General features: G+C 46.9%; 1 long non-coding RNA gene across 1 annotated transcript; it reads right to left on the reverse strand.

Moving 5' to 3' along the window:
• Positions 1-1,205: 1,205 nt before the first annotated feature.
• LOC309639214 lies at positions 1,206-27,185 on the reverse strand. The gene is made up of 5 exons (XR_014251520.1): positions 27,099-27,185; positions 17,731-17,954; positions 5,874-5,974; positions 5,686-5,760; positions 1,206-5,487 (listed from the first exon to the last, which is right to left on the reverse strand). It is a non-coding gene; the product is annotated as an uncharacterized lncRNA (long non-coding RNA).
• Positions 27,186-27,328: the final 143 nt, after the last annotated feature.

Genomic DNA, 27,328 nt, shown 5'->3' on the forward strand with positions numbered 1-27,328 from the left:
AAAAATACACCAGTGGGACTACATCAGACTAAAAGGCTTTTGCACAGGGAAGGAAACTATCAGCAAAATGAAAACGTTGCTTACTGAATGGGAGAAGATATTTGCAAATGATATATCTGATAAGGAGTTATTATCCAAAATATACTGAGAACTCATACAGCTCAACATCAAAAACAAACAATTCGATTAAAAAATGGGCAGAGGAGTCCAGACAGGAGTGGGTCAGAGGTGCAGCCTGAGCCCTCCATGGAGCAGCCCAGGAAGGCGGTGGTGGTGATGGGGTTTGGCCCTTTTGGGGATCACACTGTGAATGCCAGCTGGATTGCAGTCCAGCAGAACAGAGGGACGGGATCCCTGGGACTCTGCAGATGGGAGCGTGTCTGAGGCCCTGCTCGTTGCACCCGCTCCCTGGAGCCCCAGACAAAAAGGAAACAGCGTGTTTCTGAAGACGTGTGTGTCTGGCTTTGTGCGAGTTTCAGACAGGATTTTTCATGGGTCTGAGTGGACCCAAAGCCACGTGTCTGAATTCCTGGGCCCCAGACACTATGATCTGCATGTAAATAGGAGAAAAATCAATTAAACAATCTTTGGAAATCTCTCCGAGCTTTGGGACCCGGATGGTGGAAGATGGCAACTTATTATCCTGCTGCCGGCAGGGAAATACCCCTTATATTTCAGTCGCCCATCTCTCCAAACATCACCTCTAGAAGACTTTCAGTTTTCTTCCTCAACTTTATCAGACAAGAAGAGAGAATTCTCCACCATTCCCTAGCTAAAAAGATGCCAACCTTCCCAGATCCAATTGTTTCCCTTAAAAGAAACAACAACAAAAAACTGGAGTTGCGCATACGTACCCTGAGTACGCACAGCAGTGTTGGTCCATGAAATTTTACACATGTGCACCTCCGCAGCACCTGAGTCCAGATCAAGACCTAGAACATTCTCAGCCCCTTCTCTGTTCTTCCCCATTGCAGAAGCCCCTTGTGTCCTTTCCCAGCTACTCCCACCACGTCCCCCCACCCCCACTCCCAGGTGTAAACCTGCTGACTTTATGGCTGCCATAGGTGTGTTTTACCTGTTCTAGAACTTGGTGTCAATGGAATTGCACTTGGGTCCCGTGCCTTCTGCGCAGCAGAGCATCTGCAGGATCCACCCATGGGGTGGCTAGGAGCTGCTGCTGGTGGTGCTTTTCAGTTACTCTGGATAAAACAGATTTGCTCATGGGAAAAAAAAAAATGGGCAGAGGACCTGAATAAACATTTTCCCAGAGAAGACATACAGATGGCCAACAGGCACATGAGAAGATGCTCGACATCACTAATTATTAGGGAAATGCAAACCAAAACTACAGTGAGATATCACCTCACATCTATTGGAATGGCCATCATCAAAAAGACCACAAATGGCAACAGATGGTGAGGATATGGAGAAAACGGGACCCTCATGTACTGTTGGTGAGAGGGTAAATTGGTGTAGCTACTATGGAAAACAGTATGACGTTTCCCCCCAAAATTAAAAATAGAACTACCATATGATCCAGCAATTCCACTTTTGGGTATTTTTTCAAAGAAAACAAAAACACTAACTCTAAAAGATTCATGCACTCATATGCTCATTGCAGCACTAGCCAAGATATGGAAGCAACTTAAGTGTTCATCGATAAATGAATGGATAAAGAAGATTAGATAGATAGATAGATAGATAGATAGATAGATAGATAGATAGATAGATAGATAGGTAGGTAGGTAGGTAGGTAGGAGATAGATATACAATAGAATATAACACAGCTTTTCAGCCCTAAAAAAGAATGAAATCTTGCCTTTTGTGGCAACATGGATGGACCTAAAGGGTCTTATGGTAAGTGAGGTAAGTCAGACAAAGAAAGAGAAAGACCGTATGCCTTCACTTACATATGGAAGCCAAAAAACAAAAGAAATGAACAAATGTAACAAAACAGAAATAGACTCATGGATACAGAGAACAAAAGGTGATTGCCAGAAGGGATTGGGGTGGGGGGGTAGGGGGATGAAAAGAAAAGAAAACAAAACCCAAAAATGGTAACTATGTGAGGTAATGCTAATTAGCTTGATTGTGGTGATCACTTCACAGTGTGTATTTATATGAAACCATCACGTTGTACCCCTTAAATGCATACAATTTTCGTCAATTATACCTCAATAAAGCTGAGAAAAGAAAAAAAAAAATGTATCCTTCACCTGGATTAAGCTCCTCTCCTGGTTAGGACCATACTTGGCTAGGAAACATGCAGTGGCCGAGGGTAGGTGTGGATGACCAGTTTTTTCTTCCTTATCTCCCCATCTTGTTGCCCTCTATTGCCCCATCCTGCCTCTAGCTTCTCCGTGGTTGGCTCAAGGAGAGAGGAACATAAGGGGAAGAGAAAAGTTCTGACTAGATCTGTACTACTGTCATCTGGTTTGGTGCCTTCTGTGTGTGACTCATGTTCAGATGCTAATTTTCCCCCTCATAGATCTCTTCTGTGGGTTTGCCAGGACACCTCTAACCACAGTTTTCTGTCCTGGACTATGCTTCTTGCAGCTGGCTACTTATGACTCCTTCCTGGCTCCTAAGTCGGCCCCACACAGACCCTCTGTTGGGTTATCTCACTCCTCTGGGCAGAGTCCTGTTCAAGACTATGCAGTTGGCTCCCTCTCAGGGAGCTCATGGCTGACCCGTGGTGAGACCCGTGTTCCTTTGCTTCGAAAAGTGCAGTTGGCTTCTCTTCTTCCTCCACCCTCAGGAGAAGCTTTAATTATAATGTCTCACCTTTAGATTTTTCTCAAACAGCAGCCCACCACCTTCGAGCAGACATGGGCCAAATTCTCTGCCCCACTCCCTGCTACCTCTGCCTGGGAAACAACTTCCAAAGAAGGGGGCCCCAGTAGTTTTACCTGATCTTCTCTTATATATATCCTAGAGCTAGTGGTCTTGAGCTAGTGGTTGCTTTTGTAGGTATAGTCTCTTAGTATGCACAGCACTGCTGATGTGGCCCCTGCTGCTGTGGATGCCAGGAAATGTCTCCTTTACCGTCCTGTTATGCACTCAATTTCAGAATCTTCTGCATGACATATTTTTCAAGTTGAAGGTTCAAGGCTTGGAACCAACCCCACACTCACGGGTCCTGCTGAACTAGCTCAGGTTAAGTCCCCATCTGTGTGTGCTCAACCTTCTTTTCTGGGCCCCAGTAGGGGCCTGGCTTTCTCTCCCTACACTGTCCTGCTCCCAGCTCTTGGCCTGCCTAACACACATTCCAGCACATCTCCAGTAGGCCATGGAGAGGGGAGAGAACACTGAGAGCAGCCAGTGCACGGTTCCTTTGCTGGGTCAGTCTCCACCTGACGATGCTAGCATGTTGCTCCTGTAACAGCGTCTGATGAGACTTGGTGCCTTAGCGTCTCATTCCTGCTTATATCCTGAACTTTGGAGTGTTGAGACCATGATTTCTGGTTTGGTTACCAGCTGTGCAGCCTGATTATTTGGTAACCTTGGTATCTGCTTCTTGGGCTCAGCTTGAATCTCGATGCTGCCTCATAGAACTTTGCTCATGACAATAACTGGAATATGGCAGTTACTCTTAAGCGAGTGTGTGCCGAGAACTACTTTAGGCCCTTTTACGTGCATTAGCCCATTTATTTCTCCCAATAACTTTGAAAGATATACTACTGAGATTCAGAGAGGATCTCTTGGGTAAGGAACCTGCCCAAGCACAGCTAGTTCATTAACAGAATTGAGAATAACACTCAATTCTGTCTAATTTCAGAGGGCATATTCTTCCCTTTGCACCAGATTTAGGATTTTTTGCTCAGGGCTTGGAGAGGATGCTGAGTTCTGGGTGTTTTGTGCCTATTTTCACAAGCTCTCACTGACACTTGTGGGCAGGACAATTTCCTTGGGGCAGGTTTCTGGTTTGCTCCCACCTTCCCTGTGGGGCACCAACAGTCCCACCTGAGCCACTTCCCTACTCAGTATTCACAATTCAGCTCCTGTCAACGCCCCAGCATAAATACAAATTCAACTTGTCCACCCCTCAATAAGTAAGCCAGGTACGCTCCATGGAGAAAATTGTACTGATGTATTCGGAATTAACTAAGTTGATGACATTATATCTTAAATTATTCAAAATACATCAACATAGTTGATATAAAAGAGATATGGCTGTTTAAAAACATTTAAAGATGTTGGAGAGCCTGGGGCTAGAGTTTTGCTCAAACACGGCAAGTGGGGAGGAGCAAGATGTAGAATGCAGATTTCTATGAAAAATGTAGGGGAGAAGTGACTTTGCTGAAAAGCCTCGGTAGCCACGGGTTGCCATGGTAACGCTGGAAAACCGGATCTGAATTAGGAGGAAGTTCCTATAGGCTGGACTTTAGGAAAGGGAGAGGAGATCTTGTGTGCGAAGGGGGATGGGAGAGGAGGAGGAAGGGAAGGGCTGGGCTGAGAGGAGAGGGAGGGAGGGAAGTGGCTCAGGACAGAGAGGAGGAAAGGAAGGGAGGGGCTGGGGACCACATCCAGGTAGGGAGCCATCTCTACAGGGTTTTCTCTTCTTCTTTTTACAAAATGTCTATAACTGAAAGTAGAAAAGACTGGTGCTGGCCTGGCAGGTGAGGTCGTTTCCTGCCTCTCGGACCCAGTGACAGCCACACTCACCCAGCCATGTCTGCAGGCCTGTCGCTCAGCGCTGGGACAGGAGCGCCCGCGAGCCTCGCAGAGCCTCCCCAAGTCACTTGCAGCCTGGAGCTGGGCTGGTGTCAGCTAAGCGCTGGCTGACAGTTCTGGAAGGCTCTCATTCAGAAGCTGCCTGGAGGGAACAGGTCAGGCTCTCTTATTTGCTTTGAGCTAAAGCTCAAAGATAAACCAAACTGGAAGTAAAGTACTATGTAAGAAGCACTTCCAATCCTCTAAGAGCAAAAACAGCAGAAGGCAAGTTACCACCTATAAATAAGTGCCAGGCTGCAGGGACACTGAAGTTCTAGAGTGGGAGGAAAGGAAAGGAAAGAAGTCCAAAGACTCTCCCAACAATGCTATTAACAGGCCAGGTCTAAAGTGGTGCAAACTTTACAAAAGATAAAAACGAGAACACTGAGGTCAAGCCCCAGCTCTGCTACGTATTAGCTGTGTGACCTTGGGTGAGTTACTTAACTTCTTAGTGCTTTGGTTTTCTCATCTGCAAAAAAAGACATCATACTAGTTCCTATCTCACGGGGTTGCCGAGAGAAATGAAAAGAATAGAGTGTTTAAAACTGTTAGCACTTAAATAATAAGCACTCAATACCCAGTAGTCCATGATTGGGTGTGTGATTACTATAACCAATCTGAGGAGCCATGGGCAGGCCCTGCCCATCAGGCAGGGTGTCACAGAACCTTTGGAGGACACCAGGCGTCATTGCCTTTCATGCCTCCACCGCGGTCTGAGGTCTTGATGTTGAGTATGTGGCACCCTGGGCTCAGCTGCACAGAGTTTCGTTACATCTGGAGTTAGATGATTATACCATTAAGGACAATTAATTTTTACTTGTTTTCTTAAGAAAAGTTCAATTTGGTTAAGAAAATATAAACTTAAAGACTTGGAAAATTGTCTATAAATTTCCACAAGTGGAAGAGGTAAAATAGTAAAACGGTCCATTTGTTCAGGAAAATGAGCCCTAGAACAGGAGCTCTCTAACTCACCTCTCTTCTTGTTGAACTTGAGCCAGGAGATGGTCAGACGTGTTCTGACGCTTCAGACTAGAGCCCCTTGAGGACCTGGTGGGATCAGGCTTGTTCATTTCCTTAGTCCCCAGCCCACCACCAGGCACATGGTGGGTGTTCAGTAAACACTTGATAAATGGAAGGAATGACAAAATGTGAGAGCTCACCTCCAGAGGCTGCATCTCTCTTCCCAAAGGTAACCCCTTCCTGCTACTCCATCAGCTGAATCCAGCATGTGATGGCCACGTTAGTGCACAGCTAAGTTGTCCTGTGAGAAAAGGGAATTTCACGATAGAAACTCCACAGAGTTAAGGTAGTTAAGGTAACTGATATCACCCAGTTGGCTCAGTCCAGGTTTTAAGCATGAAACAGCTTTCCCAGGCACCCCCAGATCTCCATCCTCTCTGAAGGCTAGGCCTGGCCTCCTTCAAACTCCAGCTCTCAATATTCTTTTTTTTTGTTTTGGCTATGCCTTGCAGCTTGTGGGATCTTAGTTCCCCGATCAGGGATTGAACCTGGGCCCTTGGCAGTGAAAGCATGGAGTCCTAACCCCTGGACTGCCAGGGAATTCCTCAACATTCTTTATTCAAGCTGTTATCATCAAAAACAAACATTTATTGAAGACTGACTGTCATGTGCAAGGCTCAATTCCAAGAATTCAAGTAAGGTGGGTCATAGCGCAGCACCTGATGGAGTTTATAATGTTGTATTTGTTAGCTTTTGCTGCATAACAAACCATCTCAAAATGTACTGGCATGTAAAAACAAACATCTATTGTTTGTTCACAATTCCTTGGGTTGGCTTGAATGGCTTTTCTGTCCAGGATGGCTTAACTGGGGCTGGATGATTTAGGATGGCCTCATTCACACATCTGGCAGGCTGGTTGGTCTAGGATAGCTTGGCTTTGGTTGATCAGCTGGGAAGATCCATCTCTGCTCCTTGTGTTTTCTAATCCTTTGCTGGCTAGCCCAGGCTCCTTACGTGGTGGTGAGGATTATCTAATGTTCCAATGGCCAAAACAAGTCATATTTACATTCAAACTCAGACTCAAAAGAGTGAAGACATAGACTCTGCCTCTTGAAGGTAGAAGTGGCCAGGGCAAGTCATGCTGCAAAAGGACACACATCTAGGCAGGGGAGAAACTATTGTGGTTGTTTTGCAAACTATCTACCATAGGTCTTATTAGGACAACAAGGGTGATACATAAAAACATAAATAAGAATATAAAATAGCACAGGATACCTGCCAGGAAAACTGCACAGAGGAACACAGATCTGAGTTGGGAAGGAGAGATGGAACTGAGATTGGATGGAGGTCGGGGAATATTCCAGCTGGAGGGAGTAGCATGGATGTGGAAATGTGTTTGACATGTTCAGGGGGCAGAGAATGTATGGCTGTGGGCATAGCAGGAAGCTCACTTAGGGGAAAGGGGAAACTAAGGACACCGGAATAGTCGAGACAGGGTCTCAAATCTGGCCTGGGTCTTGATGTAAGGCATTTGGGCTTAATTCTTTAGGCAGTAGGGAGCAGTGCAGGGTTTTGGTCCAGGGCGAAATGATACTTTACGCTGGAAATAGTGTGCAGATGGAAAGGAAGTTCTCTGATTTTTGTCTATGTCATCCTGCATAGATGCACATCATGCCATGTGATCAAGCACAAGAGGGACTTTTTAGTGGTGGGTGGAGTGTAGTTCTTTGTCGTCAGGTTTTGCTTTGTTGTTGTTATTGTTTTTTACTCTATGTGTACCTGGGTTACCCCACCATCAAAATGAAAACAATACTATACTTACCTTCTAGGGTTGTTTTAAGGGTCGAATTCGTGAATGTATGTAAAGTGTTCAGCACAGTGCTTGGGTTTTGGTAATAATACAGAGTAGAAAGATTTTAGAAAGGGAGTCACAATAAGCAGGAGAAAAGCTTGTGTGTATTGCGGCTACTCCCCTCAGAAGGTCCCAGAGACCCTCTGTCTGCATAGGGGAGACCCAGCCATCTGCCTCTCTGGATAAGCTTTCAGCCCTCTTCTGGGTGGAGGGGCAGGCTGGAGCAAGGGAGGGGAGAACTGTGGGAGCAGAAGTGACTGAGAACATGGGGTAGGGGGACACAAATAATCTCACAGAACACCAACATCAGAAAAGGCCACTCTGAGACCACGACAAAGTGAGACAACACAGGGCCACTTCCTACCTTTGTCCAAGCAGGGGCAAACCAAAGTCACCGTGCCACCACAAACTTCCAAACAACACCCCCGTCAGCTAAAATGAGTGACCGCGGCGTCTTTACCAAGCATAGCTTTATCCCTGCTCTAGTTAGCCCTCCCCAGAGAGAAGGTATTTGTTGAGATAAACATAGAATTGTCTCACTTTCTGTCCTTACTTTTTTGTGCAATCCATTGCTTTCTTGGATCCTTCCCGATCACCCCCAGAGCCCAAATTCTATAATAGGTTCTTGCTAACACCCTCTTACAGAGACGCTCCACAGTTCCCCACAGTGTATGTTCTCCCTCAGTGTGATGCTGGTCACCCACAGGTGTGTTCCTGGGGGCCGTTGGTTGAAGGGCACTGACATCCTGTTCAGCGTTATGGGCACTTTCAATCCTAACTGCACTTTTTTTGGATAGACTGGGTGCATTAGTTACAGTTCTCCAGAGAAACAGAACAAATAGGATATATAGATAGATAGATAGATAGATAGATAGATAGAGAGATAGATAGAGAGATAGATAGATGTACAAATATAAATACATATAAAACAAAGGCTTTTTTAAGATTGATACATAGGTAGGTAGGTAGATAGACAGATAGTAGAAATTTATTATAAGGAATTCGCTGTGAGATTATGGAGGCTAAGTCCCACAGTCTGCAGTCAATAGCTGGAGACCCAGGAGAGCTGGTGGTGGAAGCTCCAGTCCCAAAGCAAGCAGTTTCCATACCCAAGAAGAGCCAACGTTTCAGTTTGAGTCCAAAGGCAGGAGACCGATGTCCCAGCTCAAGGGAATCAGGCAGGGTGTGTTTTTTTCCCTTAGTCATGAGAGGGTCAGCCTTTTTGTTCTATTCAGGCCTTCGACTGATTGGACGATGCCCACCCATACTGGGGGGAGCCCTCTGCGTCACTTAGCCTGCGGATTCCAATGTGAATCTCATCCAGATACACCCTTACAGACACACTCAGAATCATGTTTGACCAAATATCTGGGCATCCCGTGGCCCAGTCAAGTTGACACATAAAATTACCCATCACACTGGGGCTTCATGTTGGCTGAAAACCTAAAGCAAGGCCTGGGTGCAGCCAGCATGCCGAAGTGTAGACCAGTGAACAAGCAGATGCTGAAACAGGAAGAACCCGGTGTGACCCCTGCAGCCATGTCTGTTGCCTTTGTCCCCGGGCACTGTGTTCCTATTTTTGAAAATTTGTCATAGAGGAGGTTTTGTGCAGGCACAGTGTGAGATGGAAAGTGCGTGCTGGTTTAGAGACTGTCTGCTTAGCCAAATAGTTGTAGGGCCCTGGAGACAGAGGGCGTCTCTGAGGCCAGGACCCAGAGGTGCCTTTCTTAGGGGCCCTTGGCATGCTCCACACAATGGAGGGAGGCTAAACGAAGGCACCTGGGATATCTGGACAGGAAATGGGACATGACCCAGGAGGGTCAAGGTTGTCCAGCAGGTGGATGCCACGTTCAGGGCCGGCGTCATGAATGTGTGGCCTGTGCAGTAACACAGTAGAGTCGCTCCATGCTTGATTTAATGCTCTGTTCCTCTGGGTTAGAACCTGGCAATTGAGGACCTGCTACTTTCCTTTTTTGCAGTTAAAGTATCTTAGTAAATTTAAAAGTAGAAACGTCAACCCCTCCGCCCCCTAAATCGTAACACCTTGTGTGTGGCTCTCATCCTTGCTAGAGGAAGATAGGGAGGCGTGTTAAGGGTGGGGTGGAGCCAGGAAGTGGTCGGTGGACACAGACGGTGGAGGAAGCCTAGCTCCGGGAAGTTCTAGAGGAGAAACGTGTGGGTTGCTCTGACTTGCCAGGAATTCCATCACAATTTTCCACATCCCCTCCTTGTCTGCTTTATGCCCAGCACAAGGCTTCAGGGTACAGGAAACTGCAGCATTCAAGCATTAGTGGAGAATTTTAAAGCACCTGGATTTAAGCTAGTCAGTGTACCATTTACTTGGTCAATTTTAATATAATATTTTTCCATTTGGCTTCATTACCGCATTGTAACAGTATTGTTTTCTACTAGCTTGACTGCACATGAATCATAGATTTTGTTTTAGCACAGTTTTCATGTGAAACTGAATTCTGAGAGCCAACTAACCAACGTGCAAATCTACTTTTGGAACACAACTTGTTTGTAAGCTGAGACTATGCATATTTAAAATTAGTAGAATACTGTACCGCAAAATCCCAAAGACAGTTACAAAGCAAGAATGCCCTAAATACATCCTTCGGAGAATTACAGAGGTAACCAGTCTCCATTATGGCCTCAGTAATTGGCAATGGTGACAACAGGGGATATTTTGGGTTCAGGGTGGCATTGTGCAGTTTTCAGAGTTCCTCCTTCATGTAAGGCCATGAAATTGCATTTGACTTCATGCCACTTGGTGAGGTCACTGGAACCAGCTTTTGGTGTCTATTTTGACAGTGGGGAAAACCGAGGTCCCTGAGAGAGAGATTCCCTGGCTGGTCCACAGGCCGAGGGCGTGCAGGAGCTGAAGGAGCCATCGGATCCCCGCCCCTTAAGGATTTCAGGAAGCCAAGGATGCCTCCTTGCTCAAGCAGCCCTCTTGTCCTCCCTGATCTCTGAGTATTTTTTTGCTTTTGACCGGTGCGTCTGGGCTAAGGTTTTTTGAGAGTAATCTCTACACATTTTTTGCTTCCTATATTTTCCCTCTTCCCAGCTTCTCGTCTGAACTGGGGCTGGCCCTGTCCTCATTCCCTTTGGGAAGGATGCAGTGGGCAGGCGAGTAGAGTAACCTCTAAGTCAGACTAACTCTGTCTTCCAAAGGTCTGTGTTCACAGGTCAGACCCAGATTGTCTAGAATAAACACAAAATGAGAAGGCTTTTCCCCAGGGTAGACAGTGTCTCCTGGGGCTGGAGGAAGTTGATCTATTTAGTAGCTGAACCTGCTAGGACATAAGCAGGAAATGGCTTTACTTTACCTTCTTTCTCTGTCTTTAAACATATTTAGTTGAATTTCCATTCCTGACTTCTTGACATCTCAAGCTTACTTTTACTTGGAGGGTGATAGACATCTAAGGCCACTTAATTTAAAATGCCAACCCCTCTCCCCCATCTAATCCTTAATCTCTCTGCTCAGGGCCGACATCCCAGCATCACAGGGAGAAAGGAGAATGGGCTGTCTCTTCACTCTCCCTCCTCCAGCTCTCAGTCTGCTCCGGAGCAAGCAAAGGCCACTTCCCTCTCTGGTCACTGACAATTCTTCTCTTTCAGTAGACTCTCCCATTTGAATGTCTGTCCTTCTCTTTCATCTGGACATGGGGCTGAAGGCGTACGGCCAGTTCACCTCTCTAGGCGGTTCTATGGCGTTGCCCTTGAGGATGTGAATGTGTGGAAGGGAAGGCAGGAGAGATGCACGCACGGCACTCTGTGGAGGCCTGAAGGCAGAGGGAGCTGTACTGAAATGCTTGGCATCCTCTGGAGATGAGGCTGTGCCCTAAATACGTCCTTAGGAGAATTACAGAGGGAACTAGTCTGTGCAGGGCTTGAATCTTTCCTCCAGAGAAAAAGCTGGCAACTGGAGGCCACAAGCCAGACTTAGTTGTAGAGAGAGATGTCTTGTTTAGCATGGTGCTGTGAACAACTTGAATGTCACTCCAGTTTGTCGTCAACCCCATGCTCTTTAGAGCTTGGCCCAGTGGGCCTGGCTCATGTCCACTCACAGCCTGGATCCTGGAGGCCTAGAGCATATGACCCCGCTTGGGAAACAGGACCACAGGCTGTAGAGCATATGACCCCGCTTGGGAAACAGGACCACAGGCTGCCACGACCCAGATGCCCACTCCCCGAGGCACCCCGGAACAGATGCTGCAAAAGAACCCAGGTCCTGAAGAGGCCATTTGGGGACAGAGGACAAGAACTGGTTCTCCCCCACCACACATACCCTGCTGCTGTGTAACATGGGACAAGGACATTCAACATGGATAGCTCATGTTCTCCACCAGCCAGGAGGATCTGGGACCAGGAGTCAGCAACTAATTTATCACTAAAAAAATCAAATGACTTTTCTTTGCAGACTTGAGTTAGTGAGAGAAAAAAAATAGAAGGTAACAATTTAGGGCTTCCCTGGTGGCGCAGTGGTTGAGAGTCTGCCTGCCAATGCAGGGGACACGGGTTCGAGCCCTGGTCTGGGAAGATCCCACATGCCGCGGAGCAACTGGGCCTGTGAGCCACAACTACTGAGCCTGCACGACTGGAGCCTGTGCTCCGCAACAAGAGAGGCCGCGATGGTGAGAGGCCCGTGCACCGCGATGAAGAGTGGCCCCTGCTTGCCACAACTAGAGAAAGCCCTCGCACAGAAGCGAAGACCCAACACAGCCAAAAAAATAAATAAATAAATAAATTTTAAAAACTCAGCTTTAAAAAAAAAGGTAACAATTTATCAGGTTATCTTATTCCTCATGCCACCCCTCACCCATCCTTTCAAACATCTATTTTTTGTGGTCATCTTCACCATTAATCACAGTCATTGCTTTTAATGAGTGGATTTGTTGATCCATTCAGTCTTTCATCCATTCATTAAAACCAGGCACCCACCACCTGCCTGTGATAAGGACTTAGGATAAAAACAAGCGAACCATCAAAAAATAAAAATAAGAAAGTCAGAAAGCATCCCTGCCCTGGATGAGTCCACAGCTGGAAAGAGGAAAAGGTATGATCCTCAGAAACACGCTCGCCTCGGTCACAAGCAGACACATCCTAAATCATGGCCGTCCTGCTTCTTAATCTAAAAGTTACTTATTTAATAGCACCTCAGTGTGATGCGGATGAACTGGTCCAATGGCCACTATCCCCTACCCTCAACCAGCAGCCCCATCACAGGACTGAGCTGAGGATGGATGGGACGCTGCACGTGACATGCTGGGCGCAGGGCCTGGCATGCGGGAGGTCCTCAGGACATAGAACACCTGGGGACTTGCAGGTTGGGTTCTCAGGCTGAACCCCGGCCTTCCCTAAACTTCATCAACCGGCTGAGCAGAGGGGAATGGAGTTGCTTATACTGGTGGCATAAAACCGCAACCTGACTTCTCCCTACACGGAGAAGCAGGGAAGAGTTTAAGATTGACATGATTCCAAATTCCAGGGGTGATTTAAAACACGTTTCGAAACAACTTTTATGGTATTTACTCATTTCCCTGTAATTTTGCAATCAAAGCCATTAATCAGTCCCAACATAGGATTTCCAGTAATAGAACACTGAGTTTTATGGTCATTACAGGACGGTTGCATTTAAGAAATGCTGTATTTGAGATGCAACTGCCTTGAGTGAAATCAAAGGGTTTCTCACCCAGGCTCCCATTTGAGTCAGTTGCTCTCCTTTGTTATGAGATGTCTAGGTGTCTGCACCCAAATGTGGTTTGACATTGTCAACGTGCCATTACCTCTGAATGAGGATTGCAAACACTTTTTGAAATCTATCAGCAGGAAATCAATGGCCCACGAGTTAGGAAAACTCATGAAGGATTCAATAAAGGAAGAATTTAGAGAGGCGCGGTTGGGTGTCAGGAAACCAGAAGGGAGAGTGCAGCTCCGGGGGCTGCTACAGAAGGAGAAAGCTTCACAGAGAAGTCTTCCTTGAGAGGACCTGGGTCCTCCAGTTGAGGGCTGTGACCTTGCCCTGAGGGAGCTAGGGGAATAAATACCCTACGTCCCTCTCCCCCACCCATCTCCTGCTCTGGTTCCCAGTTGGCTAAACCCACCTGGGCAGCAGAGGGCTAGAGAGCCCTTGATCTGCCCTTGATCTGGGTCAGCCGCCCGGGCAGAAAGCAGGAGGAAGAAGAGCAGAAGAGAGACCTGGAAGATCATCTGTCAGAGGAAGGTGTGTTTTTCAATTTTAGATACACATATTTGGGATGTAACATATAAAGGGGTTAACACTTAAAGAAAAACTAAAAAATAACCTGAGTGGCTGGTAAGCTGAAGAGTTGCAAAAATGCAACATGGGACTTTTAAGGCTAAAGTGTTATTTTAACTCAAACTAAATTTCAATCTAATAGGAACAAAAATATAATCACATAAAATTCATATGAACATAATGTCAGTTAATCAACACTGTGATCTGGCACCCACTGGGCCTGGGGGTGTGTGTGAGCTAAGTGGCTCTGACACTCAGGATCCAGGGGTCCAAGGCACCTGCTGTGTGTTACTCAGTCTTAGGCTGACAGCTGGTCTCCAGGGATTAGGTAGGAAGGGAATAACTATGCAGACAGGTTGTTGTGCTGCATTTCTCTGAGGCAAGAAGTGAAAATGTGGTGCCTGTCCCAACACCCTCACTAGGGCTGGGCTCTGTGGCTAAGAGAGTTTCTGAGAGTCACTGTCATTTTTGACCCCTGATTGCCAAGACCTGCTGGGACCTAATGTCCAGCCAGCCCAAGTTATGACAACAATAAAAGAATTAGGGAGGCAACAAAGAAAGGCAAGAAAAGGGAAGAGTAAACAAATAGCCAGGAGCCCTGGGCCAAGGCAGAACCACAAGCAGATACAAAGAGCCACTTGAGACTATACCCAGGGGGAAACAAGGATCAGAAAAACGCCGAACTGGAAAACAGCGAGACAAGACGGCACTTAGAGACGTCCTGGGTTTTGGTAGTAAACGTGTTTATTTTAACAATTGCTAATAGCTTGGGTTTGGGCCATCAGAATCAACGCTCACTGCCCTTGGAAATACTGACAAACTCTCCAATGATGGAAATGACTATCAACCTCACTATTTATTTTTGAAATGAAGGCATATTTTATTAATGAATTTGATTAATGAGTTCTAAAGATTTTAAAAAATAGAATGTGATGAAGCAGATAAAAAGGTGGTTTTTAGACATTTACACTTGAGTCATTAATTCTGCTTGGGGGTGGGAGCGGATAGTATTCCCTTGAGGATATATTTGAATTAGACCCCGGTGGATTTCCAGGCCAAGTGCACAGCGTGAGGCCTGGGGCACAGAACAGCACATGGGTGTGGGGCTCAGGGAGTGAGTGGTGAGGCCAAGTTCAGAGGAGGCAGGACAGGGCCAGGGCTGGAAAGACAGGCCTCTTAAAATATGAGCGTGAGACTTGCTCTTTCCACCTCATGGGAGAGTGCAATGAAATGTAGGCAGAAATGCTTCCGATATTGAGACACTAACTTGTCATCCATGCTTCTAGAGTTTTCATTAAGAAAAAAAACTCAGGCCCGCCATTTTGCCAATAGGAAAACCGAGTAATGTTTAGGAGATACGCAGAACTGACATAGAACATATGCAGTCATTTATGAGACAAAGTTGTTTACGAAAAGATACTCTGCCTCATATTTGTTTCCTAGCAGAACCACTGCTGAATGAGCAGACATCGTGAAGTTAGAAATTCATATGCCATATGCTAGGATGACTAGCCCTAAATCAGTCAACCTTCCATCAGGTGTTGGAGGCAATATAAGACAAGTAACTTATAATCTAGTTAGAGAGAAACATATAGAAGAATCAACAAGAAAATAACACAAGGCAGAATTTCACAAAGAGCTTAACTGGGTAGTTCTGGCTGTCAGGGTGACAGGAATTCAGAGACAGGCCCGGGTGGGGTGTTGACAGATTCTCAGGGAAGTCAAAAGAGATGCCAGCTAAGCCTGGAAGGATGGAAAGAATCTGAACAGTGCAAAAGACGTCAGGGTCTGGAAGAGTTAGTACTAATTCTCAGAAGCCATTGGTTTCTGAAATGTTTGGGTCAAATGAGAAAGAAGCTCTTGGTGACTTCAGCCCCATAAAGTACCACTAAAGCATCATCCAGATGCCAGCTTCATTCCTCCTGGGAGCTGTCGGGGATGATAAACAAGAATGACGCCATCTGTTGCTGGTGAGGATGCTGATGCCAACAATAGCAATCGGGGTTGCCTGATGTTGACACTTTCTGGATTTTTTTTTTTTTTTAAATCACAACCAAAAAATATCAAAACAGCCACAGATAACTCAACAAAACATTTATGGAATAAATAATACACAAAGTCTTGTAGAAAATTGAAGAGGAGGGAATACCTCTAAACCCAATCTATGAGGCCAGTGTTACCCTAATACCAAAACCAAACAAAGAAATGACAAGAAAAGAAACTACAGACGAATTATGAACACAGAGGCAAAAATTCTTAACAAAATTTTAGCAAATCAAATCCGATGATATACTAAAAGGATAACACATCCTAACCAAGTGGGATTTCACCCAGGAATTCAAGATTGGTTTAACGTTCAAAAAGTACCCAATCTAATTCCTCATATTAACAGACTAAAAAGAAAAACTATATGATGACCTCAGTAGATGCAGAACAAGCATTTAACAAAATCCTACTTCTGTTCCTGATTAAAAACTCTCAGCGAACTAGGAGTGGAAGACAACTTCCTCAACTGATAAATGGCAGCTATGAAAACCCCACAGCTAACATCAAACCTAATGATCAAAGATGAACGCTTTCCCCCTGTGATCAGGAAAAAGACAAGGGTGTCTGTTCTCATCCCTTCTGTTCAACATTGCACTGGAGATTCTGGCCAGTGCAATAAGCAAGAAAGAAGGATCAAAGCTTTGAGTGGCTCAGACCTGGCACTGGAAGAGGGACCGGGTCCTCCAGGAATGCCTCTGATGTCCTCCAGCACACGACCAGACATCTGATAAGTTGTTGACTCAAACCAGCTTGGCCACTATGTAGCTGTGAGACCTTAAAACGTCCCCTCCCTCCCCTCCCTCTGCCTTTGGATATTATTTCATTTTATTTTTAATTCTCTTAGAGCTTCAGGTTCCTAAGTGATGGGATGGGCATAATAGCCACCCACTGCAGATTTGTTGTGAAGACTAAATGGAATAAGCATATGTGTAAAATGCAAAGGGCCATTCCCACATCGGTTTTGCTACATTCATGCTGAGTAGCAAGGGGAACTATGTGATCTGCTAAGAATGCAGGCTGGTAGGTGTGAGGGTTTGGGATTTGAGGAGCAAAGTGTAGAGTAGGAAGGGCTGGGGCTGGAGGTGTGGGCCCAGACAGGAGCAGGCTCTGGGGCAGCCAGCTGGAGCTGTGCCTCTTTTTCTCCTGGGAGGTGGGGGTGGGGTGGGGCATGGCGGCCAGTGGGAGGAAGGGATGGGGACTCCGGAGCCCTGGATCAGACCTGTTAGCAGGTCTCCTCCTTACTGCTCGGCCCCCTTTGCTGACCTTCAGAAGCTCCCTCCACCCCTAGAGGCTCCTCCTAATTCAGAGGAAAGTGATCTGATGAAAATAAGCCACAGTGGGACACCAAGGGTGGTGACTCAACACTTGACCTCTTCTGGGAGCATCTGCTTTTTAAAAGAGCCCCAGGACGAAGGCAGTGCCTAAAGTGACTCACCAGGAGCGTGGGGAGGGCGAGGGCTGGGCTCCTGCCCATGAGATATTTTAGGTCGTGTTCGTCTGCACCGAGTCCCCTCCTCTCAGACTGAGTTGACTGCCTGCCTGCCCTGTAGCAGGGGCCGGGGGGAGAGACCTCAGGAGAGGATGAGGCAACTTAGCCAGAGGAAGCCCCATGAAGGGCAAAGGTGAGGATGCGGAGAGGAAGGATAGATGTGTCTGTTTCACCGCCCATAACTGGTCGGGTGAGGAGGACTCAGTGATACAAAAGCCAGCCGGGCTGCCCAGCCACAGGGGAGTGGCCAGGAGGGCCGGGGGCTAAGGAGGGCGACACTGGCGCGTTTACGGCACGTGTGCATTTGTCAGTGCGCAGCTGCGCATCTGGGCAGGTGGGAGGAAGCAGATTTCCATCGCTCTTAGAATGAGCGCCCCATCAGGTCTTTGAGTGAAGGAGACAAACCTTTAATTGAGGAATCATGAACCACTGGGCTCCAGAGCTGGGAACAAACACTTGCCCTGTGAGACAGCTGCTTCCAACAGCGGGGAGCTGCAGGGCCTTGATCCGTCCACCACTCAGCTCGGCCAGTCCTCCTGCATACCTTGCATGGTTTTGAGAAGCTGTGTCACTTCTGAACATGTGACAGTTGTGGCATGGATCTAAGGTGTGGATCCTGGGAGCTTTACCTGTAGAAAACAATGAGGAATAAAAGAGTGTTTTAATCCTCTTTGGCTGTGATCTTTTTTAAAAAACCCAGGAAGGATGACAACTGATAATTGCTTCAGCTCTTGTTATCATCAGTAACGATAGTTCTAGCGGTCCAATATCCAAACCCCTTCCTGAGTTTGGGGGCCCCTTCCCTCTACAGAAACTGAAAATGCCAGGTCCTCCTTCTCCAAGTCTCTCTTGCAGCTCAGGCCTGAGTACAGCCGCAGGCTCCATCCACCCAAAGACCGAGCTCAGACTTTGATGTAGTGGAGCGTCAAAGGCAGGAGGCTGACCGAGGTGATGGCAGCCACCTGCCTTGCCCGGGCATAGAGGAGGTTGGTGCGTGTTGCCAAGCAGTGAGGTGACTCGCTCACAGTGGCCCAAGCATTGCCTCGTCCTTGGCTCATTTTGGACTCGGACCGTTTGTTCTGGTAGCTCAGCCGTGCTGCCTGGAACAAAATAACACCACTCTGGGCCCAAGAACTCTTCTTGCAAATGTCTCTTGCTCATTTGCCACCCGCCTTTCCTAAACCCTTCAGCGGTCAGCGTCCTTGCTCCAGTTTAACCTCTGCACTTGAAGCCGGGCATCGATGGCCCACATGTATACATCTGTCGTTTAGCGTCCACCCAGAGCTGGTCCTGGGCCTGGCACAGGGAGACACCAGAAAGTACATGACGAATGAAGCACTTCTTATGAGAATCACAAAAGGAGCCAAGAGTGTTAAAGATGAAAGCGGTCTTAGAGATCAGCTCTGCTTCAGAAATGAGGACTTCATGGTCCAGAACGATTTCACGCTTCACATGAGGTTTCCCTTTAGCATGATTTCTGCCACACTCCACTGCTTCCTACTAGGGGCATTTATTTGGCAAACACAGTAATTCATTATAAAGTTCAATGAAAAGTTCCTTGATCATTTGGAGTAATTGGAACTCTTATTTGCTGCTGGTGGGAAGGTAAATTGGTACAATCTCTTGCCACAACTATTGGCAGGATTTATTAAGCCATAGCCTATGATCCAGCAATTCCATTCTTGGGATTAATGACAGAAATGTGTACATGAGTGCATCAAAAGATATGTACAATGTTCATAGCAGTGTAATCCAACAGAACCCCAAAATCCTGGAAACCACTTAAATGTCCAGCAGAGGAATGGATACATTGTAGTGTATTCTCACAATGGAAAACTACACAGCAATGAAAATGAAGCATGGCTACATGACTCGAAGATGAATCTTTGAGTAGTGGGGAGTACAGGGGATTGGCAATGGGCATAGAACAGGCGACTTTAGAGGCACTGATGATGTTCTATTTCTTGAAGGATTACCAGGTGTTTACTCTGTAAAAATTCATCTCACTGTACACTTATGATTTGTGTACTATCTTATGTGAGTTATGCTTTAATAAAAATGTTTATTTTCTAAAAATCTCTGAAAACCCAGGTAAACAAGATTGGTTAACCCATTTTAGAGATGAAGCCAAAAGAATTTATAAGATTAAAAAAAAGAAAAAAGGTCTTTGATTCACCAAACTAAATCAAAGTCCATACATTGAAGCACATGGCCCTGGTCCCTGAATGCTCAACCAAGGCCTCACTCACGGGCATCTGTGATGATTTCAGACATACTTCTAACACCTTTGGGGATCTGTCACTTTAGTCCACAGCATATCAAAAACAGAAAATCTGCTAAGTGCATGGATGTGCTAGGAGAGAAGTCTAAAGCCAACACTTTAATGGCAGAAATGAAAATCAGAAGGCAAGAACTCCAAGTGCATATTGGTCAGGGCCATTTAGTACAGGGAAAATGCCTTATACATCAGCTACAATTCACGAGAAGTTCCTTGTCTTAGAGAAGAGTACAAATGTTCAGATGTTCAATTCATACTGACGAGTCCCAATCCTTATAAAAAGTTCAGATCCTTAGTGTAGAAGGTGGAGAACCAAATAGATCATTTCAGAAATTGCTCCACAACAGGATCAGAGAATTGCAGAGGTGAACACGGGCTAAGGCAAGAGGCCAGGAGCCATTCTGCACACAGGTCCAGGGATGGGCTCAGAGCAGCCGTGGCAGAGCTGGGGGTTGTGGGGTGAGGGCGTCCAGGAGCCCTGAGAGAAGTGAGATGGAGGCCAGGGCAGCTGGACTTGGTCAGAATCCATTCAACATTCAAGGGTGCCCCAGTAAGAGTTAAAAAGAAAAGATAACGAGACCGGTCATAGGGCATCATAAGTAGTTTGAGATTTTATAGAATGTATAGTTTTCTAAAAAATTGTGAGCGCCATCACACATTCCATTTCTTGCTCTTCTAAACAATGGCAGGTGGAAGCCTCATCAGCAAGCCAGGCTTCCTTGGACAAGGCTGGGGTGGAGGCTTCTGTGCCCTACAGGCCTCTGGGCCTCCCCAGTGGTCCACCGATGAGGAAGGTGGCCGATGCTATTCCTTTGCCTGGAATGGGTTTCCCTCCCTCCGCCGGCCATGCGCTTTTCTGGCCCTGCCCCTGTCCCCAGGGCTGGGCACATTCTGGGACCTGGGCTGGTTGGTTCACCTGCCTTGGGACAGGAGCAGCAATGTCTTGTGAAGACGTAGAACAAAAGGCCCCTGAGAGGAGGTCTCAGCTCCTTAGAGCCTTTTGAGGATTTCTTTGCAGGCTTAGAAAATGAACATCCCCGAGTCTCCATATCATCACTGTTTTATTCCACAACCAACTGTCCCCAAAGCTTTTGGACTGACTGTCTCCACTACTATCTCAAAGTACAAGTACAGCTGACAGAAAAAAAAATGTCACGTGTGAATGAAAGCAAACAAAACTCAACAACGTAGCGGCAGAATTAGGAACAATGATACAGGGGAAAAATTGAAGCAGGCTGACAGTTCAAGAAGGGAGGTGTTGTCACAGCCTGGGGATTAGCAAATTTGAGGTTTGCAGAGAGCAAAATAGGGAGGGAACCTCAGAGATGGCAGAATTATAGTAATTACAATTGTTTTCTTTCTCTATAATATGCACAAAGAGTAAATGTTAAAATAATAATTCATTTTAAGTAATGGGTGGGGCCTCAAGAGACAAGAGAAGGACCAGTGCTCAGAGGGGGCTTACAGGGGCAACAAGGATGAGGAAAACACCATCCCGGGAGCATGATCCTGGCTCTCAGAATTAAAGGGAGGCACCCCACTATTCGGGGAGAACTTTGTCAGCGTTTGGGGGCCACATCTGTAATGTTAAATTAGTGTTTATAGAATAGGCATGGCTTTAAGGAGTAATTCCAGGAAGCATAGGGGCCCTTAAAACTATTTTCTCTCATTCAGACTCTGCAAAGCAATATTAACTGTTGAGGTCAAAATTCAGAGAGGAGATTGCGTGAGCCTGGAGCCGCCAGGTGTGACTGCGCGGGAGGTGCAATGCCTGACTCACTGCCCGACTCGAGGGGTCGCCATCACGTTGTCGTCGATGTAAAAGGTGCATCTGGAGTTGAGCTGTGTGCAGCCTGCCCACGGGTACGTGGCAGCCACAGCAGGCCTGTGGCGCGGCCAGTTTCTTCTGAAAGTTTCCTTATCTGTCCTTTCTCATGATACTATTGAACGTTGCCTTTTCCAAACTTTCCTATGACCCTTCCCCAAGCCTCTGGCCCCCACCCGCCACCGAGCAGAAGATGTCACCTCCCCTTCCCGGAGAAACCCTGGCTAAAGGATGGAAGTCGCGTTAACTTCCTGCCACATCATCTGAATGTGGCTCTCCACCTGGACCCGCCTTTGCCTGTCTTTCCCCCGACCCCCTAGCTGCGGGGGCAGCAGCGGCCTGCCCCTCACTCATGCTCCTCACCGAGGCCTTCTCAGGACTCAGCCCGCAGTAGCAGGCAAGTCCCTGGCCTGCACAAGAGGGCCCTCTCCTGTCCATGCCTTTCTGCTCCCAGTGGAGGGAGGGACACACGTCCACCCTGGTTCTCGCCACCCCCCCTTCCTGAACGTGCTCTGGATACTGGGCACCCCAGGACCTCCTGCCCAAATGGCCCCAGATGGCCTCTGTGGGCCTTGTCCCTGGGTTCCACGTGTACAGCCCCAGGCCCAGGCATGGTAGAGAGGCGGCTGTTTGTGAGGGTCAGGGAGAAGATGGGCAGGTTTCCACACATGTGCACACGTGTAGCCTCATGATGCCCGGTGCAGCAAGGGCTGAAAGGGAGGGGGCCTGGCGCTGGCATGGCTGTCCCCATGCCACCACGTCTGCAGCAGAACTCCACGGAATCTGAGAATTCTAAATTGAGCTCTGGTCTTCTGAGTTGTGAAGGTATGTTTGCTGAGACAGAAGGGTAGAAGGTATTTTATTTTACAGTTCATTAGCTTGATTTGTGCTTTAAATAGCAAGACACGTGGTAAGTAGGCCTCCATTTGTATTCTTGCCCTGGACTCTGCAAATGTTAGCGTCAGGCCTATTTTCAATTTCTCGCTTTCCCCCCTTTAAATATTTCCATGCAGCTGTCAGGTGAAAAATTAGCAAACAACTATGTGAACCAGGGCCCCTCCCCACCCCTCTCTGGCCTGAGTTCTCTCCTAGACAAGGATCGTCTAAACAATAAGGCCCTCCGCAACCATCACTAGGGTCTGCAAGGCTCGGGAAAACAGGGATGAAGAAACTGCCTCTGTCCAAGTGAGCCTACAATCCGCATGACATAACGTGTCCTGTGATGGAGGAATCAGGCCGCTGGGAGCGCCTCCTTGCGGGACATCGCACTTGGTTTAAAGGTGGGAACTGAGATCAGAGAAGGTTCCTGAGAGGTGATGTCCAAAGAACAAATCCAGACAAGATTGTGATCATCTCTGAGGGGCTCCATCAGCTTCTGGTTGCAGTGGGGCTAATTCGGCCTGCACATCCACACGGAACAGGCACTGCACGCTCGGCTCCTCTCGTGGCGGCTGTGGGTTGGGGATTCTAAGGGTCTCGACTGCAGCTTCAATGTTACTTTACATCATCAAGGAGTCCCATACCAACTGGAGCAGCCACTGTTCATACAGTGAGCAACGCCCATCGTACTTCGCACAAGTTATCAAGAGAAGGGGGCAGTGTGTCTTCCATCCAATAGCATGATCCCAATACCCACTACTTTTCCTGAAATTGATGAGACAATTGAGTAGATGCTTTACATCTCAGGTGAGATGGGGTAGCTTAACAACCACATTAGAGTTGACCCTTGAACCACATGGGGGTTGGGGGCCCACCCACATAAAACTGAAAATCTGCGTATAACTTTAGTCAGCCCTCCAGATGCACGGTTCCACATCCGTAGATTCAACCAGCCAAGGATTGTATTGTACTGTAGTATGTATTTATTGAAAAAAATCCTTGTGTATGTGGACCCATGCTGTTAATTTATCTCCAGCAATAGATACGGAAGCACGTGAGCCACACCTGAGGCAGTGCACGTGGAGTCCCTGCCTGTGCCCCCGGTGTGCAGTGATGGTGCCACCAAGGTGGATGTGGAACACGTTTCTCCCCAGCCCAAAGCTTCTCCTCCTTGAGTGGATGTGCTCCCGCGTTTCTCTCACCCTCGTCGTTGCTAATCATCTGTTGCTGCTCTGCCACTCAATCCTTGAGGACTCTGGCAACTGCCCACAGGGAGTTTCTGTCCAGCAGAAAAGACAAATCTATTGTCTCTCTTCCCCTGCTAGACTGGGGGCTTCCTGAGAGCAGGGAGTATACTGTTTTGTTTGTCCTCGTCTCTATCCTCGGGACTGGGCATTCTACAACTGCTTAATTGATAGCAGATGACTAAGAGTGATGGGAGCACGGAACAGGAGTTTTAACCAAACCAGAGGGATGGGGAAGGCTAAAATAATAGCATGTCAGCCAAGATAGGAAAAGTGGGTGGAAATAAATGAGACCCCAGGAGGGTGGTTTGGGGAGAAAAGCAGCTTCCAGGGAGAAGCAGTAGCAACATGGGTAAAGGCCCTGAAGGAGGAGGGAACACAGCTGGTTGGTGGAACTGACAAAAGTGAAAACTGGACTGGAGTGCAAAGAGCTGGGTGAGAGGCAAGGTTGGAGAGGTGGGTAGCTCTCTGAAGGCCTGTGAATCCATGTTGTGGACGTTGGACTTCATTCTAGGGAACATGGAAAGCCACTGAAGGGTTTCAAGTAGAGGATACGATCGAAACATTGCACATCTGTATTGTTGAAGAGGTCATATGGAATTGTATGTGGGAAGTGGGTTGGAGGGACCAGAGGTGAACCAGAAAGATAAAAAGGCAACGTAGGAGTCCTAAAGGGAGATGATGGTGGCTGGAGTGGGGTTATAGCGCGGAGGTGACCGAAGGGGAGGAGTCAAGGATGACACCCAGGTTTCTAGTTTGAACAACTGGTGAATAATGGTGGCATTTGCTGAGATAGGAAGTGCTGAAGGGGTGTGTTTGGAGGAGCAAGGAGGAGGATGAATTGTTTTTGCCAAGCTGAGTGTGAGATGCTGAGTGTGATAAGCATCTGAATTTACATCTAGGCAGGGAATTTTATATCTGGCTATGCATCTTTGGAGAAAGATCCAGATAAGAGATGCAAATCTGAAAGCGATCTGCATTTATATATATATATATATATTTTTTTTTAAAATTTTTGGCTGCCTCGGGTCTTCGTTGCTGCGCACAGGCTTTCTCTAGTTGTGGCGAGGGGGGGCTACTCTTCGTTGCGGTGTGCAGGCTTCTCATTACGGTGGCTTCTTTTGTTGCGGAGCATGGGCTCTTGGCACGCGGGCTTCAGAAGTTGCAGCAGGTGGGCTCAGTAGTTGCGGCACGTGGGCCCTAGAGTGCACGGGCTCAGTAGTTGTGGCTTGCGGGCTCTAGAGCACAGGCTCAGTAGTTGTGGTGTGTGGGCTTAGTTGCTCCACGGCATGTGGGATCTTCCCGGACCAGGGGTTGAACCTGTGTCCCCTGCATTGGCAGGTGTATTCTTAACCACTGCGCCACCAGGGAAGTCCCTGATCTGCATTTAGATGGTACCTGAGGCCCCATGAGTTGGTGAAATGTCTGGGGAAAGTATAAACTGAGGAGGGCAGAGGGCCTTTGACCAAGCAACAAGGAACTCTCGATCTGTAAGGACTGAGAAGGAAGAGCTGGTTCCAAGCCTGGCTGATCATTAGAATCACCTGGGAAACTTAAAAAATGTATATCTGCTGGGGAGGATGTGTCTATATAACCTATATATATATATTTTTTAATTTTATTCATTATTATTTCTTTTTTTTAATATTTATTTGGTTGTGCTGGGTCTTTGTTGCAGCATGCAAACTCTTAGTTGCAGCATGCATGTGGGATCTAGTTCCCTGACCAGGCATTGAACCCGGGCCCCCTGCATTGGGAGCACAGAGTCTCAACCTCTGTACCACCAGGGAAGTCCCACATAACCTATATTTTGAAAAAACTATAGTATGATTAGAAACCATTTGGTAGAAGAAAAAAACTGTCAAAGAGAGGATCAGTGGTTAGGAAAAAAGGAAAATAAAAGAATGGTGATGTTCCAGATGCCAAGGGAAGGAGTTCGGGAAGAAAGGGATTAGGCAAAATCAGGACTGAATTTTCCGCTGGGAAGCCAGATGGTGAGACACCCACTTGTCAGATTCCTCTCTAGTAGGGGATTGGTGTTTGAACTCAGTAAAATCTACTAGGGGATTATGGAAAGGTGCCCAGCAGAACACCCTGTGTTCAATGCCCTCATACAGGCATGCACAGAGTGGGTGCAGGGGAAGGGGAGGGAAAGGAAGGTGCATCAGGTGGCAGGGAGCTTTTCATTGGAAGTAGCATCTGAACTGCAGCATTCCTAGGAGAGGAAATAATGGGAAAAAAACTATGCTGAGTTAAGAGAATGATGTACACTCTAGGCAAGAGTTAGTCCCTGGCTGCAGGGACTTAAGTGTTGGGAATGGAGCAAGAAAAGGGGTCAGAGCCCAGTTATTAAGGACCTTTTATGCCAAGGTAAAAGAGCCCTGAAGAACGTAAGAAAGTAAGTGGCACGATTAGATTTGTGATATAGTTAGCCCATTCTGGCAGCCAATGTGAAGGATGGCCTGGGGTCAGGGAGAATTAGGAAAAGATGGAGACTCAAACTTCCATCAAGAGGCTGTGACACAATATTGTAAATCAACTATACTCCAATATAAAATAAAAATTAAAGTTAAAAAAAAAGAAATTAAACAAAACAAAACAAACAAGAGGCTGCAAGAGATGTCTTGCAAGGATCCAGATGAGGGGTGATGGATTCACCAGGATAGGAAGAGAAGTGAGTGGGTAGCTGACTGGAATGAGAAGAGAGTGGACCCAGGAAGCCAGGATCAACACCTAGTTTCTGGCTAGGTGAGTAGTTGGTGGGAGATGTCAGTCTTTGAGATAAGGAATAAGGAAGACTAGATTTAGGGGAAGATAGGGGTGGAGAATGGAGTACAGGAGGGAACATTTCAACACTGGTAGGTATTCCTTTCTCCAAAGGAGAAAAGATGTCAGTAACGTTATTACTGGTTTCCTATTCTCTTTCTCTCACCTGTAAGTCATTCTGCAGCCTATTTCCTTCAAGTATCCAGATTCATAAATACTACTTTCCTGTATCAGAACACAGAAGCTTCAACCAATTACTGCAAGGGGTTTTCATTTTTTAATTACTTCATTTAAAAAATACTTATAATGTACCAACGACTTGCAAGGCACTCATGAACCTGGGAAAGAAAAGTAAGCAAAACATAACAGGCCTTCCCCTTTTAGAGCTTACTTTCTAGCAGAAACCAAATAAGAAATGAACCAACCAATTATAAACCATGTAATTTACGTCATGAAGATTTGAAGAAGTATAGAGTATCATGTGGCAAATAACAAGAGGGAGGGGTGTTCCACTGAAGTTCATAGATAGGCTTTAGCAGATTTGTGAACTGCTGAACTCTGTATGTAAGATTTTGTCTGTGCCTGTATAATTTGGGGTGGGGGGGAAGAAGGGGGAGCTGAGATGCTCAAAGGGGTCCATGACCCCTTCAAGGTTAAGAACCACTCTACCCTTCAAATCCATCTGGGCACCAGGGTACACAAACTTCTGCGCGACAAGGCCGCGACTAAGGGGAATGCTGGCAGTCTGGCGGTCTGTCTAGTCCACAGACAATGACCTTACCTTTACACTTAGAGACATCAAAAGCGATCAATCTTCTGATTTAACGTGAGAAGAGACAACGTGGTGATTAGCTTTTAAAAAATCCAGTTATTTTAAAAAGATCACGGGATGTTCTAATCCTCAATCCCTGGGGACGTCCAAGCACGTGCCCGGGTCCGAGCGCGTGAGCAGCAGCACGCCGCCCGCCAGACGCCCTCCCGCCCGGAAGGAAGAGACAGCTCCGAGCTCCG

This window comes from Balaenoptera physalus (assembly GCF_965194825.1).
Source record: "Balaenoptera physalus genome assembly, chromosome: 12".
Classification (NCBI taxonomy): domain Eukaryota; kingdom Metazoa; phylum Chordata; class Mammalia; order Artiodactyla; family Balaenopteridae; genus Balaenoptera; species Balaenoptera physalus.